Here is a 16,999-nt window from a genome sequence, read left to right as displayed (position 1 = left end):
TAAATCATTTTCATTGTATTCAGGAGCATTAATAAATATTAAAGTATTTTCCACAAGAAGTAAAAGGGAAAATAAAGTTCAACATATTAGAAAATTTGCTCTTACCCATTATAGATCTTAGTAATTTCAGGATATGATATGAACAAACTAAATTTATGAGAACAAGGGAAATGTAAACATTGACTGGATATCAAGGAATTATGAGCTTTTTTAGTTGTGATAACAGTATTACAGTTAGGTCTCAAAAATATATGTTATTTAGTTGGTGCTATAGTAATTTTTATTTAAAGTTTTTTTTTTTTTTTTGAGACGGAGTCTCGCTCTGTCGCCCAGGCTGGAGTGCAGTGGCCCGATCTCAGCTCACTGCAAGCTCCGCCTCCCGGGTTTACGCTGTTCTCCTGCCTCAGCCTCCTGAGTAGCTGGGACTACAGGCACCCGTCACCTCGCCCGGCTAGTTTTTTGGATTTTTTAGTAGAGACGGGGTTTCACTGGGTTAGCCAGGATGGTTTGGATCTCCTGACCTTGTGATCCGCCCGTCTCGGCCTCCCAAAGTGCTGGAATTACAGGTTTGAGCCACCGTGCCCGGCCTATTTCAAGTTTTTTAAAAAGTAAAACAGCCGGGCATGGTGGCTTATGCCTGTAATCCCAGCACTTTGGGAGGCCAAGGCGGGCGGATCACCTGAGGTCGGGAGTTTGAGACCAGCCTGACCAACATGGAGAAACCCTGTCTCTACTAGAAATACAAAAAATTAGCCGGGTGTGGTGGCACATGCCTGTAATCCCAGCACTAGGGAGGCTGAGGCAGGAGATTCGCTTGAACCTGGGAGGTGGAGGTTGTGGTGAGCCAGTGCCATTGCACTCCAGCCTGGGCAACAAGAGCAAAACTCTGTCTCAAAAAAAAAAAAAAAGAAAAAAAAAAAAGTAAAACAAAACTTGGCCGGGCACGGTGGCTCAACCCTGTAATCCTAGCACTTTGGGAGGTCGAGGCAGGTGGATCACAAGGTTAGGAGTTCAAGACCAGCCTGGCCAATTAAAATAAAAAAAGGAAAACAAAATAAAACATATTTTAAAAATACATTTTGAGGCTGGGTACAGTGACTAATGCCTATAATCCCAGCACTTTGGGAGTCTGAGGTGGGAGGATCAGCTTGAGCCCAGGAGTTCAAGACCAGCCTCAGCAACATAGTGAGATCCTCAACTCTACAAAAAAAATTCTTTAAAATTAGCCAGTCATGGTGGTGTGTGTTTATAGTCCTGGCTACTCAGGAGGCTGAAGTGGGAAGATTGCTTGAACCCAGGAGTTCCAGGCTGCAGTGAGCTATGATCCTGATATTGCACCCCAGCCTGGGAGACAGATCGAGACCCTATCTTAAAACAAACAAACAAACAAATAAAAAACTATTATGAAATTTTCACAAATGAAAGTAGAAATTAATTACAAAATAAAATGGAGGAGGGGGCAGGTAGGATAAAGATAAAACAAGATTTGCCATGAGTTATTTATGGAAGCTGAGTAATGGGTACATAGTTTATCATACCCCTACTTCTGCTTTCGTATAATGGAAAATTTCAAAGATACAAAAACCTTTTTAATAACATGACTAGGCCAGGCAAGGTGGCTCACGCCTTTAATCCCAACACTTTGGGAGGCCAAGGCGGATGGACCACCTGAGGTGAGGAGTTCAAGAACAGCCTGGCCAACATGGAGAAACCCTGTCTCTACTAAAAATACAAAAATTAGCCGGGCATGGTGGAACGTGCCTGTTAATACCAGATACTTGGTATGCTGAGGCACAAGAATCGCTTGAACCCAGGAGGCAGAGGTTGCAGTAAGACAAGATTGGGCCACTGCACTCCAGCCTGGGTGACAGAGTGAGACTCTGATTCAAAAACAAACAACAACAACAAAAAAAAAAACAAAAAAACTAATATATAATTACTTTTTTAAGTGTTAGGGTGTTTTGCATAACCAGCATAATCACACCATTATGATACAATCGGTGCAACTATTAACCAAGTGAAGAAGATGGAACATGGCAAGGTGATTTAAAAGTTCATGTGAGACCAGGTGTGGTGGCTCACACCTGTAATCCCAGCGCTTTGAGAGGCCAAGGCAGGAGGATCACTTGAGCCTAGGAATTCAAGACCAGCCTGGGCAACATAACAACACCCTCTTCAAAAACATTTTTAAAAATTTAGCTAGGCATGGTGGTACCCATCTATAGTCCGAGCTACTTGGGAAGCTGAGGTGGGAGGATCACTTGAGCAGAATTCAAGATTACAGTGAGCTATGATCACACCACTGCACTTCAGCCTTGCTGACAAAGCAAGATCTTGTCTCTAATAATTAAAGTTCATGTGAAAGCAAAAATATATGAAAATAACATTTCTGATAAAAAGCAATAGGAAGGAATTTTTCCCAGTGGATGGAAAAGCATCCTATAAAGCTATAACAATTAAATGATGAAATGACACACAAGTAGATCAATGATACAGATTAGAACATGTTTATTCAGAAGACAATTTTAAAAATTGCAAATAACTATGGAAAGGATTCAAATAATGTAGGGAAAAATGATTGTCCCTTTGGATGAAGATGCTTGTGGACACATGAATTTAAAAATCACACCTCACTTTCAAGGAGAAAAATATTAAACCTCATTTTCAATACGAATCAACAACAGTAGTAAAGATCTAGACAATCTTCAGTCTCTGCAAGAATAAAACGGAGTTCCCACACTAATAGCAAAAGACTGATTGTTCTGTAGCCATGGTAACATAAATAGCCACCAGAATGAGTTTTAAATTGCTTAATCAATACCTGAGAGCTCTATAGCTATAGAACCACAATAACCAATTTTAAATCCACTTAAACAACTTCACTCAGTAACCACGTTTTTGCAAGTAAACCTATCAGTGATACCCACTACTGATAGCCCCTTGTTTCTGAAAGCTAGCCAATTGGGAACACAGTCATTTCAATGAACACATTTCTGAAAACCAAGTATATCAATAACTGTCTCACCCAAGCAACCATGCTTCTACAGTGAATGCCAATCCATCATGCCCGTATCCACCAATCCTTGAACTTCAGGCTTCTCAAAAACCCCATGTAAAATAAGTCTCGTCTAAAAGAGATCAACTGATCAGCAATACCCTCTTTACTTTAAGTAAGCAGTAAACTCAGCTTTGTGAAATACTAAGCAGTAGTAATATCCTCTGACACTCTGTAGCCTTTATAAAAGGTGTGCTAGACCAATACATACCAACACAGAAATATACCCAAGATGTGTTAAGTGAAAAAGGCAAAGCAGTACATAGGCAGATGCTATTTTAAAATAATTATGCTCCATCCATCTATCTATCTGTTAAAAAACAGGCTGGGTGCAGTGGCTCATGTCTGTAATTCCAGGAGGCCTCGGAAGGGGATGGCAGGAGGACTGCCTGAGGACAAGAGTTTGAGACCAATCTGGGCAACATATCAGTTCTACAAAAAAAAAAAATAATAATAATAATAATAATAATAATAAATATGTATACATATATAAAAACAATGTGTGTGTACATATAATTCTTCATATGCATTGTGCATATATTTAAAAAGACAGAAAAGACACATTCCTAACCATTAACAACGATTAGCTCAGGAACAAAGGGCAACGGAGGAAGAATGAGGCATTTAAAGAACTATTATAAGGGCCGGGCGCGGTGGCTCACGCCTGTAATCCCAGCACTTTGGGAGGCCGAGACGGGCGGATCACGAGGTCAGGAGATCGAGACCATCCTGGCTAACACGGTGAAACCCCGTCTCTACTAAAAAATACAAAAAACTAGCCGGGCGAGGTGGCGTGTGCCTATAGTCCCAGCTACTCGGGAGGCTGAGGCAGGAGAATGGCGTGAACCCGCGGGGCGGAGCTTGCAGTGAGCTGAGATCCGGCCACTGCACTCCAGCCTGGGTGACAGAGCGAGACTCCGTCTCAAAAAAAAAAAAAAAAAAAGAACTATTATAACTTCTTTATGACTGATATAATGAACATGTTATTATTTTTATAAACTGAAAAAAGACTTTTCACTTGTGAATCTTCTATACAATGGTCTATACACTTTGCACTGAAAAGTGACATCTGGAATGATACACTCAAGTTTGAAAATATAAAAACTAAGTTAAGGCTGGGCACGGTGGTTCACGCCTGTAATCCCAGCACTTACGGAGGCCGAGGCAGGCAGATCACTTGAAGTCAGGAGTTCGAGTCCAGCCTGGCCAACATGGTGAAACCCCATCTCTACTAAAAACACAAAAATTAGCTGGGCGTGGCAGCAGGCACCTGTAATCCCAGCTACTTGGGAGGCTAAGATAGGAGAATCGCTTGAACCTGGGAAGCAGGGGTTACAGTGAGTGGAGGTCATGCCACTGCACTCCAGCCTGGGCAACAGAACGAAATTCTGTCTTAAAAAAAAAATTTAGGCCAGGCACAATGGTTGGCTCATGCCTGAAACCCTAGCACTTTGGGAGGCCAAGGCCAGCGGATCGCTTGAGCCCAGAAGTTCAAGATCAGCCTGGACAACATGGTGAAGCCCAGTCTCCACACACACCATAATTTTTTTAACTTAGCCAGGCAAGATGGCTTGAGCCTACAGTCCCAACTACTCAGGATGCTGAGGTAGGAGTATCGCTTGAGCCCGGAAGGTCAAGTAGGCAGTGAGCCATGATGGTACCACCGCACTCCAGCCTGCCTGACAGAATGAGATCTGGTCCCCCCCCAAAAAAAGTTTTAATAGAAATTACAGGATATTTTTCATTCGAAATTGTGTACAGATGAAATCTATGAGTTATAACTGAACTTCCTTAGGAAGTCTGATAGCCTTAAGGAGTCTTATGTTTAGGTCACCTGTGGAATTACCATCTTTACTTTGCAGTTATACAGTGCATATAGATAAGCACTGGTTCTTTCTGCAGTAACCTTTTATTCAAGTTATCAATAAACTTTTGCTTAATCATGCTATCTGTTAAACTGTAAAAATAATAACTTAGTAATAGCTCATTATATCTAGAAGTCACAGTTGGTTGTCCAGCCCTAAATGACCTAGGAGACATTTCACCATTGCTGTGCTAAGGGGTGGGGGAAAAAAACAGCAGCACAAAATTAAAGAGAAAAGTTACTTTCATTTATCTACAGGTCCACTTAAGTGAAAGTAGTATCTATGATATTCGATATTCCTTTTTTTTTTTTTTAGGACGGAGTCTTGCTCTGTCGCTCAGGCTGGAGTGCAGTGGGTGTGATCTCTGCTGACTGCAACCTCCAACTCCCAGGCTCAAGCAATTCTCCTGTCTCACCCTCCCAAGTAGCTGGGATTACAGGTGCCTGCTACCACATCCAGCTACTTTTTGTAATTTTAGGAGAGATGAGGTTTCACCACATTGGCCAGGCTGGTCTCAAACTCCTGACCCCAAGTGATCCACCTGCCTCAGTCTCTTAAAGTGCCAGGATTACAGGCATGAGCCACAGAGCCTGGCCTGATTATGAAATCTTAACCATTTATTTCTGAAACTGTTAAGCAAGTGTACTGAAGTGTATCTGCTAACGAAATTCACACACACACCAAATCCTTTTTTCTTTTTTTTTTGAGATGGAGTTTCGCTCTTGTTGCCCAGGCTGGAGTGCAATGGCACCGTCTTGGCTCACCTCCACCTCCCGGATTCAAGCAATTGTCCTGCCTCAGCCTCCTGAATATCTGGAATTACAAGCACGTGCCACCATGCCCTGCTAATCTTGTTATTTTTAGTAGAGATGGGGTTTTTCCATGTTGGGCAGGTTGGTCTTGACCTCCTAACTTCAGGTGATCCGCCCACCTCGGCCTCCCAAAGTGCCAGGATTACAGGTGTGAGCCACCGTGCCTGGAGCCTCAATTTTTAAATATTGAAGTTTACCATTTAAAAAAATTATCCTGTGTAACTTCCTCTGAATTTTGCTGTTAACCTACAAACTGCTCTGAAAGAGGGTCTTTTTCTTTTGAAACGAGGTCTCACTCTGTCACCAAGTCCAGTGCCATGGCTAGATCACAGCTCACTGCAGCCTCAACCTTCTGGGCTCAAGTGAACCTCCTGCCTCAGCCTCCCAAATAGCTGGAACTACAAGTATACACCACCATGCCCGGATAACTTTTTTTTTTTTGGTAGAGACAGTCTCCCCATGTTTCCCCAGGCTGGTCTCGAACTCCTGGACTCAACAGATCCTCCTGCCTCAGTCTCCCATGGTGCCTCATGCTTGTAATCCCAGTTTGAGCCACTATGCCCAGCTAAAAAATGGACTTTAAAAAAAAAATTATGGGCCCGGCGCGGTGGCTCAAGCCTGTAATCCCAGCACTTTGGGAGGCCGAGACGGGTGGATCGCGAGGTCAGGAGATCGAGACCATCCTGGCTAACACGGTGAAACCCCATCTCTACTAAAAAATACAAACAACTAGCCGGGCGAGGTGGCGGGCGCCTGTAGTCCCAGCTACTCAGGAGGCTGAGGCAGGAGAATGGCGTAAACCCGGGAGGCGGAGCTTGCAGTGAGCTGAGATCCGGCCACTGCACCCCAGCCTGGGCGGCAGAGCAAGACTCCGTCTCAAAAAAATAAAAATAAAAAAATAAAAATAAATAAAAATAAATTATTCATGAGGTAAAGTTTTGAATTTAACCTATAAATAGGCCACGCGCAATGGCTCACACCTGTAATGCCAGCACTTTGGGAAGCCGAGGCAGGCAGATCACGACGTCACGAAATCAAGACCATCCTGGCTAACACGGTGAAAACACGTCTCTACTAAAAAAATACAAAAAATTAGCCAGGCATGGTATTATGCGCCTGTAGTCCCAGCTACTCAGGAGGCTGAGGCTGGAGAATTGCTTGAACCCGGGAGGTGGAGGTTGCAGTGAGCTAAGATCATGCCACTGTACTCCAGCCTGGGCAACAGAGCAAGACTCCGTCTCAAAAAAAAAAAAAAAGAAAGAAATATAGGAAATGAATCTGAGACATCACACCTCAATAGAAGCAATTGTTACAGAAGTTAATTACAACCTTGAGAGGCTCTTTTTTGGGCAACTCCTTACATCTTTATTGACTAATAAGCAAACTCGTAAGAATGAGTACTTCCCCTAGTCCAACAAAAATAGAATTAAAAATAAGTAAAAAGAACAAGTACCTCCAAAATATATTTCTGTACCATTACCACATATGTCCTCCCTAAAATACTTGAACCACTCACAAGTGTATCCTATTTAAATTAAGTTTTAAAGTTTCAATTCACCCTGACAATGGACTAAGTGTACCCTCAATGAAATCACCAAACTCATCACACACCTATTTTTAGTTATATAAACACTATTTACGTAAATATTTTCACTTATTCAATTTATCAACATATTGTTAACTGGAAACCAATCATGTTACCATGTATCAATATGGGAGGTAGGAAACAAACATATTTAGAACACTATGCCTGAATGGCTATGTTTAAATTAAAAGACATGAATGCAAATAAATGACTACAAATTAAGTGCCTCAAATGAAATCTCTACTACTTGCTAAAAGAGCACTGTGAAATAAATGCCTAATTCTGGCTGAGACATTCAGGTAAAATTTACAAAGGGGTGCTACTTGAGCCAAGTATTGAGGCCAAGGTGAAAGGGACCTTACAGGCAAAGGGAAAAATAATGTAATGCAGAAAGGCTTACACATGTGAACAAAGACAGAGACAGTTGGAATAAACACAAGAAAATGTATTTTTGAGACATATAGGAAGTATAGTCAATGAGACTCAGTAATTGATTTGATATTGGGATTGAGAAGAAGGAAAAATTCAAGGACAACTCTCAGTTTTCTATATTGAGGGAGTAAGTGAACAATGACAGGTGGAAGTAGTGATAAATAATACTCATTAAGTGTTTACTATATGTCAGCCATTGAGCTAACTGCATCATTTCATCACTCAGTTGTGAAATTAACAGTTAAGAAGATATAGACAAAAATGCATATGACCTATTTATTGAGGAATAATTTTCTAGTCATCTACAACTACCAAAAAGCATTTTCCCATTTATCATTTTGTCTTCTTGAACCACTTTATTTCCTGGGCTTCTCCAATTTCACTCTCTCCTAATGCTCTAACTTTTGTACTCACTCTTTCTCATACTTCTTGGCTCCTCCCAAGATTCTCTTTTTAATTTAATGTACCCTCATCATAACTTTCCTTGGTTTCCTATTCTCCCCAAACGTAGCACACATTATAAAAATAAAAGCTGGGCATGGTAACTCACGCCTGTAATCTCACCACTTTAAGGAGGCCGAGGTGGGCAGATCACCTGAGGTCAGGAGTTTGAGACCAGCCTGGCCAACTTGGTGAAACCCCATCTCTACTAAAAGTACAAAAAGCAGCTAGGCATGGTGGCATGGGCCTGTAATTCCAGCTACTGGGGAGTCTGAGGTAGAACTGTTTGAACCCAGGAGGCAGAGGTTGCAATGAGCTGAGACTATGCCACTGCACTCCAGCCTGGGTGACAAAGCGAGATTCTATCTCAAAAAAAATAAAAATAAGGCCGGGCACGGTGGCTCACACCTGTAATCTCAGCACTTTGGAAGGCCAAGGCGGTCGGGTCATGAGGTCAAGACTTCAAGACCATCCTGACCAACGTGGTGAAACCTAGTCTCTACTAAAAATACAAAAATTAGCTGGGCGTGGTAGCACATGCCTATAATCCCAGGTACTCAGGAGACTGAGGCAGGAGAATTGCTTGAACCCAGGAGGCGGAGGTTTCAGTGAGCCAAGATCACGCCATTGCACTCCAGCCTGGGCAACGAGAGCGAAACTCTGCCTCAAAAAAAAATAATAATAAATAATAAATATGGCCGGGCGCGGTGGCTCAAGCCTGTAATCCCAGCACTTTGGGAGGCCGAGACCAGTGGATCACGAGGTCAGGAGATCGAGACCATCCTGGCTAACCCAGTGAAACCCCGTCTCTACTAAAAAATACAAAAAACTAGCCGGGCGAGGCGGCAGGCGCCTGTAGTCCCAGCTACTCGGGAGGCTGAGGCAGGAGAATGGCATGAACCCGGGAGGCGGAGCTTGCAGTGAGCTGAGATCCGGCCACTGCACTCCAGCCTGGGCGACAGACCGAGACTCCGTCTCAAAAAAAAAAAAAATTAATTAATTAAAAAAATTAAAAATAAATAAATAAATATTTGGGCAAAGAAAGATATATCCTAAAATGCATAACCATAAAGTCATTAAAAAACGTTATGTGCCGGCTCACGCCTGTAATCCCAGCACTTAGGAAGGCAGAGGTGGGTGGATTACCTGAGGTCAGGAGTTCCATAGACCAGCCTGGCCAACATGATGAAAACCCCATCTCGACTAAAAATACAAAATTAGCCAAGTGTGGTGGTAGGCACCTGTAATTCCAGCTACTGAGGAGGCTGAAACAGGAGAATCACTTGAACCCAGGAGGTGTCAGAGATTGCAGTGGGCCGAGACCACACCAATACACTCCAGCCTGGGCAACAAGAGCGAAACTCTGTCTCAAAATAAAAAAATAAATAAAACATTGTGTATGTAAATACATAAAACCAAGTATAAACTGACTTGGAGCAAAATTTAGATAACCCCCCCAATGTGCAGTATTAAATAAATTTTGTTATCCTACTAATTATTTTCAGATGGGATTTCAACAGTGACAAAACAACTTATGTTTTTGTTTATTTTGAGACAGGGTCTCTCGCCCTGGCAGAGTACAGTGGCACAATCTGGGCTCATTGCAGCCTCCACCTCCCAGGTTCAAGCGATCCTCTCACCTCAGCCTCCCAAGCAGCTAGGACTAGAGGGCTGCACCACTACACCCAACTAGTTTTTTTCATTTTTAGTAGAGACAGGATTCTGCCGTATTGCCCAGGCTGGTCTTGAGCTCCCAAGCTCAAGCAATCCACCCACCCTAGTCTCCCAAAGTGCTGGGATTATAGGCATGAGCCACCATGCCTGGCCAAAAAACAATTACATATGAATAATTAAATATCTCCCAATTATTCCTGCTACCTATTTATTAACATACTATTAAATAGGTGAAAAAGTTTCCTAGTCCTAAATATAATTGTACTCGGTAATAGCTCAGTTGATGGCAAATGTAGTATTTACTGTTGTATTTGGATCTGTGCCTGGATTTAGTGTGAAATGAGGATATTCCCACTGCTGAGTTTTTCTGCTCTGTCATCAGCTCACATCTGCCATAGGATATGTTTCCAACATAACATCAGCAAACGCAATCAAGACATATTTTTGGGGGGGAGGGTAGAGCAGGTTTTCATTTTTCCAAAAATTGCACCAAGGTAAAGCAAAGCTCCAGCTGAGGTGGGAGTGCTGTGTAGGCATTAGCAGTGCTGCCCTCGCTATGCACTCCTTGGATAGTAGCGCAACCCCAAGAAAAGGGTGGTTAAAACATGCTTTCTTATTAACTTGCTGAAAGTGTCAAAAGTCTGCCAACTACACATCTTTAAATTGTTCAATAATAGTATGTGGGAAAGAAAAGTGTGTATACACACATCCCCCCCCAGTGAGGCTATATAATGTGCTGCAGGTTTTAAGGTCAAACTGACAGAAGGGCTGGGATCCTGGCTAAGCCCCACCCTTAAGTTTGCCCAAAGTGAAAACAGCTGACCCTATTTTTCAGCCCAAATGTTGCCTTTTTGGCCTGCTCCGCCCCTATCCTGTGCCCATAAAAGACTTCAGCTGGCGGAGCAACACACGCGGCTGAGTGTCAAGGGTACACGCAGCTTGAGCATACGAGACTACAGAAAATTTCCACTATCTTCAGACAGTGCGACTTCGGAGAGGGGCCTGCCAGAGACAGCTCGGCTTCAGGGAAAGATCACCTTCCCATCCCCTTTCCAGCCTCCCTTTCTGCTGAGAGCCACCCACTGCTCAATAAAGTCTTCTGCATTCATCACCTTTCAAACAATTCGTGTGACCCGATTCTTTCTGGACACCAAACAAGAACAGGGTGCCGAAAGGTCAGAGGCCACCATCCGGACTGACCCTCCACTGAGTTGGCTGGCACTTGGCAGGCCCTGGACTGCAGAGCTGAAAAAAGTATTGGTTGTAACATGCTTGGACGCTGCTGCGGGCCCTCACAGAGCCTGCACCTACCAAAGTAGCGACCCGCTGGTTCATTCGCTCCAGTTCCCGCACTGGCTCGCTTGCTCGCACGCTCCCTCCCGCCAATAGTGGCCAGCAGAGGGCGGAGTGAAACGAACCACCCCAGTTCCGCCCGCGAAGGGGGTTCAAGGGAACTATCCTGTCTCAAAACTATGAATCTTAATTAAAAATCCCAGTCTAGGGGCCGGGCGCGGCGGTTCACACCTGTAATCTCAGCACTTTGGGAGGCTGAGGCAGGCGGATCACGAGGTCAGGAGTTCAAGACCAGCCTGGCCAACATAGTGAAACCCCATCTCTACTAAAAACACAAAAATTAGCCAGGCAGGTGTGGTGGTGGGCGCCTGTAATTCCAGCTACTCGGGAGGCTGAGGCAGGAGAACTGCTTGAACCCAGAAAAAAAGTTTAATTTAGAATTACTATAATACTTATCTCAAAATAAAAATGAAATATAAATAACAGGAAATCCCTGTCCTCTTATTAGACTCTAAAAAGCACAGACCTTAAAAAGGAGACTTTATTGTAGTCTCAATATTAATACTGATAGTTCTCTGTATTTTTTAATTTTTATTCATTAATTTAATTTAATTTAATATTTTTTGAGATGGAGTCTCGCTCTGTTGCCCAGGCTGGAGTGCAGTGGCGTGATCTCAGCTCACTGCAAGCTCCGTCCCCCGGGTTCACGCCATTCTCCTGCCTCAGCCTCCCATGTAGCTGGGACTACAGGCGCCCACCACCATGCCAGGCTAATTTTTTTTTTTAATTTTTAGTAGAGACGGGGTTTCACCATGTTAGCCAGGATGGTCTCGATCTCCTGACCTCGTGATCCACCCGTCTCAGCCTCCCAAAGTGCTGGGATTACAGGTGTGAGCCACCGCGCCCAGCCTTTATTTTTGTTTTGAGACAGGGTCTTGCTCTGTTGCCCAAGCTGGAGTGCAATGGTATGATCACAGCTCACTGCAACCTCTGCCTCCCGGTCTCAGGCAATCCTCCCACCTCGGCTTCCTGAGTTGCTGGGACCATAGACAGATGTGAGTCACCACAGCCAGCTTTTAAAAAATTTTTTGCAGAGGTGGAGTTTTGCCATGTTGCCCAGGCTGGTCTTGAACTCCTGGATTCAAGCAATCCACCTGCCTAAGCCTCCCAATGTGCTGGTGTAAGCCACGATGCCTGGCCCTCTACATTCTTTTTTGTTTTCTGTTTTTGAGACAGTCTTGCTCTGTTACCCAGGCTGGAATACCATGGCACGATAGCTCACTGTAGCCTCCACCTCCCAGGTTCAAGCAATTCTCCTGCCTCAGCCTCCCAAGTAGATGGGGGTACAGGCGTGTGCCACCACGCCGGACTAATTTTTTGTATTTTTTAGTAGAGATGGGGTTTTGCCATGTTGGCCGGGCTGGTCTCGAACTTCTGACCTCAGGTGATCCACCCACCTTGGCCTCCCAAAGTGCTGGGATTACAGGCCTGAGCCACCAAGCCCAGCCTCCTCTGTATTTTTTTTAATGCAGTAATTAAAAAATGTTTCTTTCAGCTTGGAAAGTAAAGCCATTTCCTCCCAAAAACAAATGCTAGAGAACCAACAGCAGGGTAATGGAACAGTAGAAAAAAAATTTGGACTTTTGGTAAAAAAACAGTGAACATACATATTTACTACTGCCTCCTCACAAACTAGGTTTACTAAGTTTACAGAAAAGGGATTTTTATTTTTAAACTCATAGACCCATGAGGACAAATGGGAGGACCCAAAAGAAACAAAATTTTGGAAGTTGGAAACCAGAAAAATATGTAGTAAATACTTTAGAAGACCAGACTGTGGTCAGAAAACCAAGGAACAGGCTTACTTTCTCCACAGAACCAGGGAAAAACTCATCAACCGGAGGCACTGACAGCAAATAATGCTGGTTAATTGATGGACTGGTCAAAAGTGAGTAGACAGATGGCCAGACACGGTGGTTCACGCCTGAAATCCCAGCACTTTGGGAGGCCGAGGTGGGCAGATCACGAGGTCAGGAGTTCAAGACCAGCCTGGCCAATATGGTGAAACCCTGACTCTACTAAAAATACAAAAATTAGCTGGGCATGGTGGCACATGCCTGTAATCCCAGCTACTTGGGAGGCTGAGGTAGGAGAATCACTGCACTCCAGCCTGGGTGACAGAGTGAGGCTCTGTCTCAAAAAAAATAAAATAAAAATAAAAATATTATAGACAGAGCCTCTATCCCAGGCTAATCAAGGACTAGCCCACACCACACTAAAGACTAGAGGTTTACTCTGTCACAACTAAACCAGAAACACAGGGATCAGGAAACAAATCAAAATAGAGAAAAAAATCTAACTACAGAATTGTAAGATCCTAGACTCCCTTTTTCCACCTGTCTCTTCCAACACTTGCAATCAAATCTGTATACATACCACGCAGGAGAAGAGATTCCTCTCTGAGGTAGCTGATCATCTCCCACAGAGGAAACACACAAAACAATAATAGATAGGGGCCTCCCAAACAGATCAGCCCAGTCAGATTACCATACAGTAACATTAAACACTTCACAAATTTTGCCTTTCACACAGGGCTGAACTTTTCATCTGCTTTTCAGTACCTGACTCTTAAATATGAACAAACAAGATGGATTTCCAGAAATTCTTAGAGGCAAACACAAAAGGAAACAAAACACCTTGGAGGAAAAAAAAAAAAAAATCTCAAAAAATATAATTTATGTTCTCAGAATGTTAAGATATAAAATCCGTAAAAGAAGAACAGGAGGCCACAAAGGGAGGGAATTCAAATTATAAAAAACGGGGTGGGGAGAGGGGGTCTTTGGCCAGTCACGGTGGCTCGCACCTGTAATACCAGCACTTTAGGAGGCCGAGGTGGGTGGATCACTTGAGGTTAGTAGTTCAAAACCAGCCTGTCCAACGTGGTGAAACCCCGTCTCTACTAAAACACAAAAAAATTAGCCGGGCGTGGTGGCACGCACCTGTAATCCCAGCTAATTGGGAGGCCGAGGCAGGAGAATTGCTTGAACCCAGGAGACTGAGGTTGCAGTGAGCTGAGATCATGCCACTGCACTCCAGCCTGAGCGACAGAGCGTGACAGTCTCAAAAAACAAAAAAGGGGCGGGGCGGTGTTAAAAATAAAAATTACGGGCCGAGCACGGTGGCTCACGCCTGTAATCCCAGCACTTTGGGAGGCCAAGGTAGGCGGATCATGAAGTCAGAAGATTGAGAACATCCTGGTTAATGGTGAAACCCCGTATCTACTAAAAAAATACAAAAAGGCCGGGCGCGGTGGCTCAAGCCTGTAATCCCAGCACTTTGGGAGGCCGAGACGGGCGGATCACGAGGTCAGGAGATCGAGACCATCCTGGTTAACACGGTGAAACCCCGTCTCTACTAAAAAAAATACAAAAAATTAGCCGGGCGCGGTGGTGGGCACCTGTAGTCCCAGCTACTCGGGAGGCTGAGGCAGGAGAATGGCGTGAACCCGGGAGGCGGAGCTTGCAGTGAGCTGAGATCCGGCCACTGCACTCCAGCCCGGGCGACAGAGCGAGACCCTGTCTCAAAAAAAAAAAAAAAAAAAATACAAAAAATTAGCAGGGCATAGTGGCGGGCACCTGTAGTCTCAGCTACTCAGGAGACTGAGGCAGGAGAATGGCACGAACCCAGAAGGCGGAGCTTGCAGTGAGCTAACGCCACTGCACTCCTGCCTGGGCAACAGAGCGAGACCCAGTCTCAAAAAAAAAAAAAGGAAAAATTATGGCCGGGCGCGGTGGTTCACGCTTGTAATCCCAGCACTTTGGGAGGCAGAGGTGGGCAGATCACAAGGTCAGGAGATCGAGACCATCCTGGCCAACATGGTGAAACCTCATCTCTACTGAAGAAGAAGAAAAAAAAAGAAAATTAGCTAGGTGTGCTGGCATGTGTCTGTAGTCCCAGCTACTTGGAAGGCTGAGGCAGGAAAATTGCTTAAACCCAGGAGGTAGAGGTTGCAGTGAGCCGAGATCGTGCCACTGCACTCCAGCCTGGGTGACACAGCGAAACTCCATCTCAAATAAAATAAAATAAAATAAAATATAAAAATTTAAATACCACATGCAGTAGTATAACAAATACCTAGAAATAAATCTATAGGGATATGTGTGTAATCGCTATAAAACACCGAAAAGAAAAATTTTAAAGACCCAAATAAACAGAGAGATATACAACACATTCCATAGGCTGAAAGACTCAATATTATTAAGTTGTTCATTGTCCCCAAATAGATCTACAGATTGAATGCAATTCCAATAAAATTCCAGCAGGTTTTCTGTGTGGAAACTGATGATACCAAAATTTATAAATACATATTTATTTATTGTATGAAAATGCAAAGTCCATAGAATAACCAAACAAAACAATTTTGAAAAAGAACAACAAATTCGGACATACATTGCCGGATTTCAAGACATCATAAGGCTATAGTAATTAAGACTGTGTTGGCCGGGCGCGGTGGCTCAAGCCTGTAATCCCAGCACTTTGGGAGGCCGAGGCAGGTGGATCACGAAGTCAGGAGATCGAGACCATCCTGGCTAACACGGTGAAACCCCGTCTCTACTAAAAAACACAAAAAACTAGCCGGGCGAGGTGGCGGGCGCCTGTAGTCCCAGCTACTCGGGAAGCTGAGGCAGGAGAATGGCGGGAACCTGGGAGGCGGAGCTTGCAGTGAGCTGAGATCCGGCCACTGCACTCCAGCCTGGGCGACAGAGCGAGACTCCTTCTCAAAAAAAAAAAAAAAAAAAGAAAAAGAAAAAAAAAGACTGTGCTGGCTGGGCGCAGTGGCTCACGCCCATAATCCCAACACTTTGGGAGGCTAAGGAGGGCGGATCATCTGAGGTTAGGAGTTTGAGACCAGCCTGACCAACATGGTAAACAATACAAAATTAGCTGGGCATGGTGATGGGCACCTGTAATTCCAGCTACTTGGGAGGCTGAGGCAAGAGAATCACTTGAACCCAGGAGGCAGAGGTTGCAGTGAGCCGAGATCATGTCATTGTACTCCAGCCTGGGCAACGAGCGTGAAACTCAGTCTTTAAAAAAAAAAAAAAGGCCGGGCGCGGTGGCTCACGCCTGTAATCCCAGCACTTTGGGAGGCCGAGGCGGGCGGATCACAAGGTCAGGAGATCGAGACCACGGTGAAACCCCGTCTCTACTAAAAATACAAAAAATTAGCCGGGCGCGGTTGTGGGCGCCTGTAGTCCCAGCTACTCGGGAGGCTGAGGCAGGAGAATGGCGTGAACCCGGGAGGCGGAGCTTGCAGTGAGCCGAGATCGCGCCACTGCACTCCAGCCTGGGCTGGGCGACACAGCGAGACTCCGTCTCAAAAAAAAAAAAAAAAAAAGACTGTGCTATTGGTGCAAGGCCAAACAACCAAATGGAATAGAAGACAGCATCCAGGCCGGGCGCGGTGGCTCAAGCCTGTAATCCCAGCACTTTGGGAGGCCGAGACGGGCGGATCACAAGGTCAGGAGATTGAGACCACCCTGGCTAACACAGTGAAACCCCGTCTCTACTAAAAAATACAAAAAACTAGCCGGGCGAAGTGGCGGGCGCCTGTAGTCCCAGCTACTTGGGAGGCTGAGGCAGGAGAATGGCGTGAACCCGGGAGGCGGAGCTTGCAGTGAGCTGAGATCGGGCCACTGCACTCCAGCCTGGGCGACAGAGCATGACTCCGTCTCAAAAAAAAAAAAAAAAAAAGAAGACAGCATCCAGAAACAGACTAATATTACAACAAAGGCACCACTGAACTGCAGTGGTGCCTTTGTTCAAGGATAGTCTTTTCAAT

At 44.5% G+C, this 16,999-nt stretch overlaps 1 protein-coding gene and 1 non-coding gene across 3 annotated transcripts in view; both read right to left on the bottom strand.

The window, feature by feature from the left end:
• The window catches only part of LOC105485670 (ubiquitin conjugating enzyme E2 R2), a 118,676-nt gene that overhangs the window by 46,542 nt on the left and 55,135 nt on the right, over positions 1-16,999 (bottom strand). The window lies entirely within an intron of this gene.
• On the bottom strand, positions 10,338-10,463 carry LOC112427414 (U4atac minor spliceosomal RNA). The gene has a single exon (XR_003018954.1). It is a non-coding gene; the product is annotated as a U4atac minor spliceosomal RNA (small nuclear RNA).

The sequence above is a fragment of the Macaca nemestrina genome, chromosome 14, assembly GCF_043159975.1.
Source record: "Macaca nemestrina isolate mMacNem1 chromosome 14, mMacNem.hap1, whole genome shotgun sequence".
Lineage (NCBI taxonomy): Eukaryota > Metazoa > Chordata > Mammalia > Primates > Cercopithecidae > Macaca > Macaca nemestrina.
The sequence above is the reverse complement of the archived record's forward strand: the minus strand, read 5'-3'. Positions and strand labels throughout refer to the sequence as shown.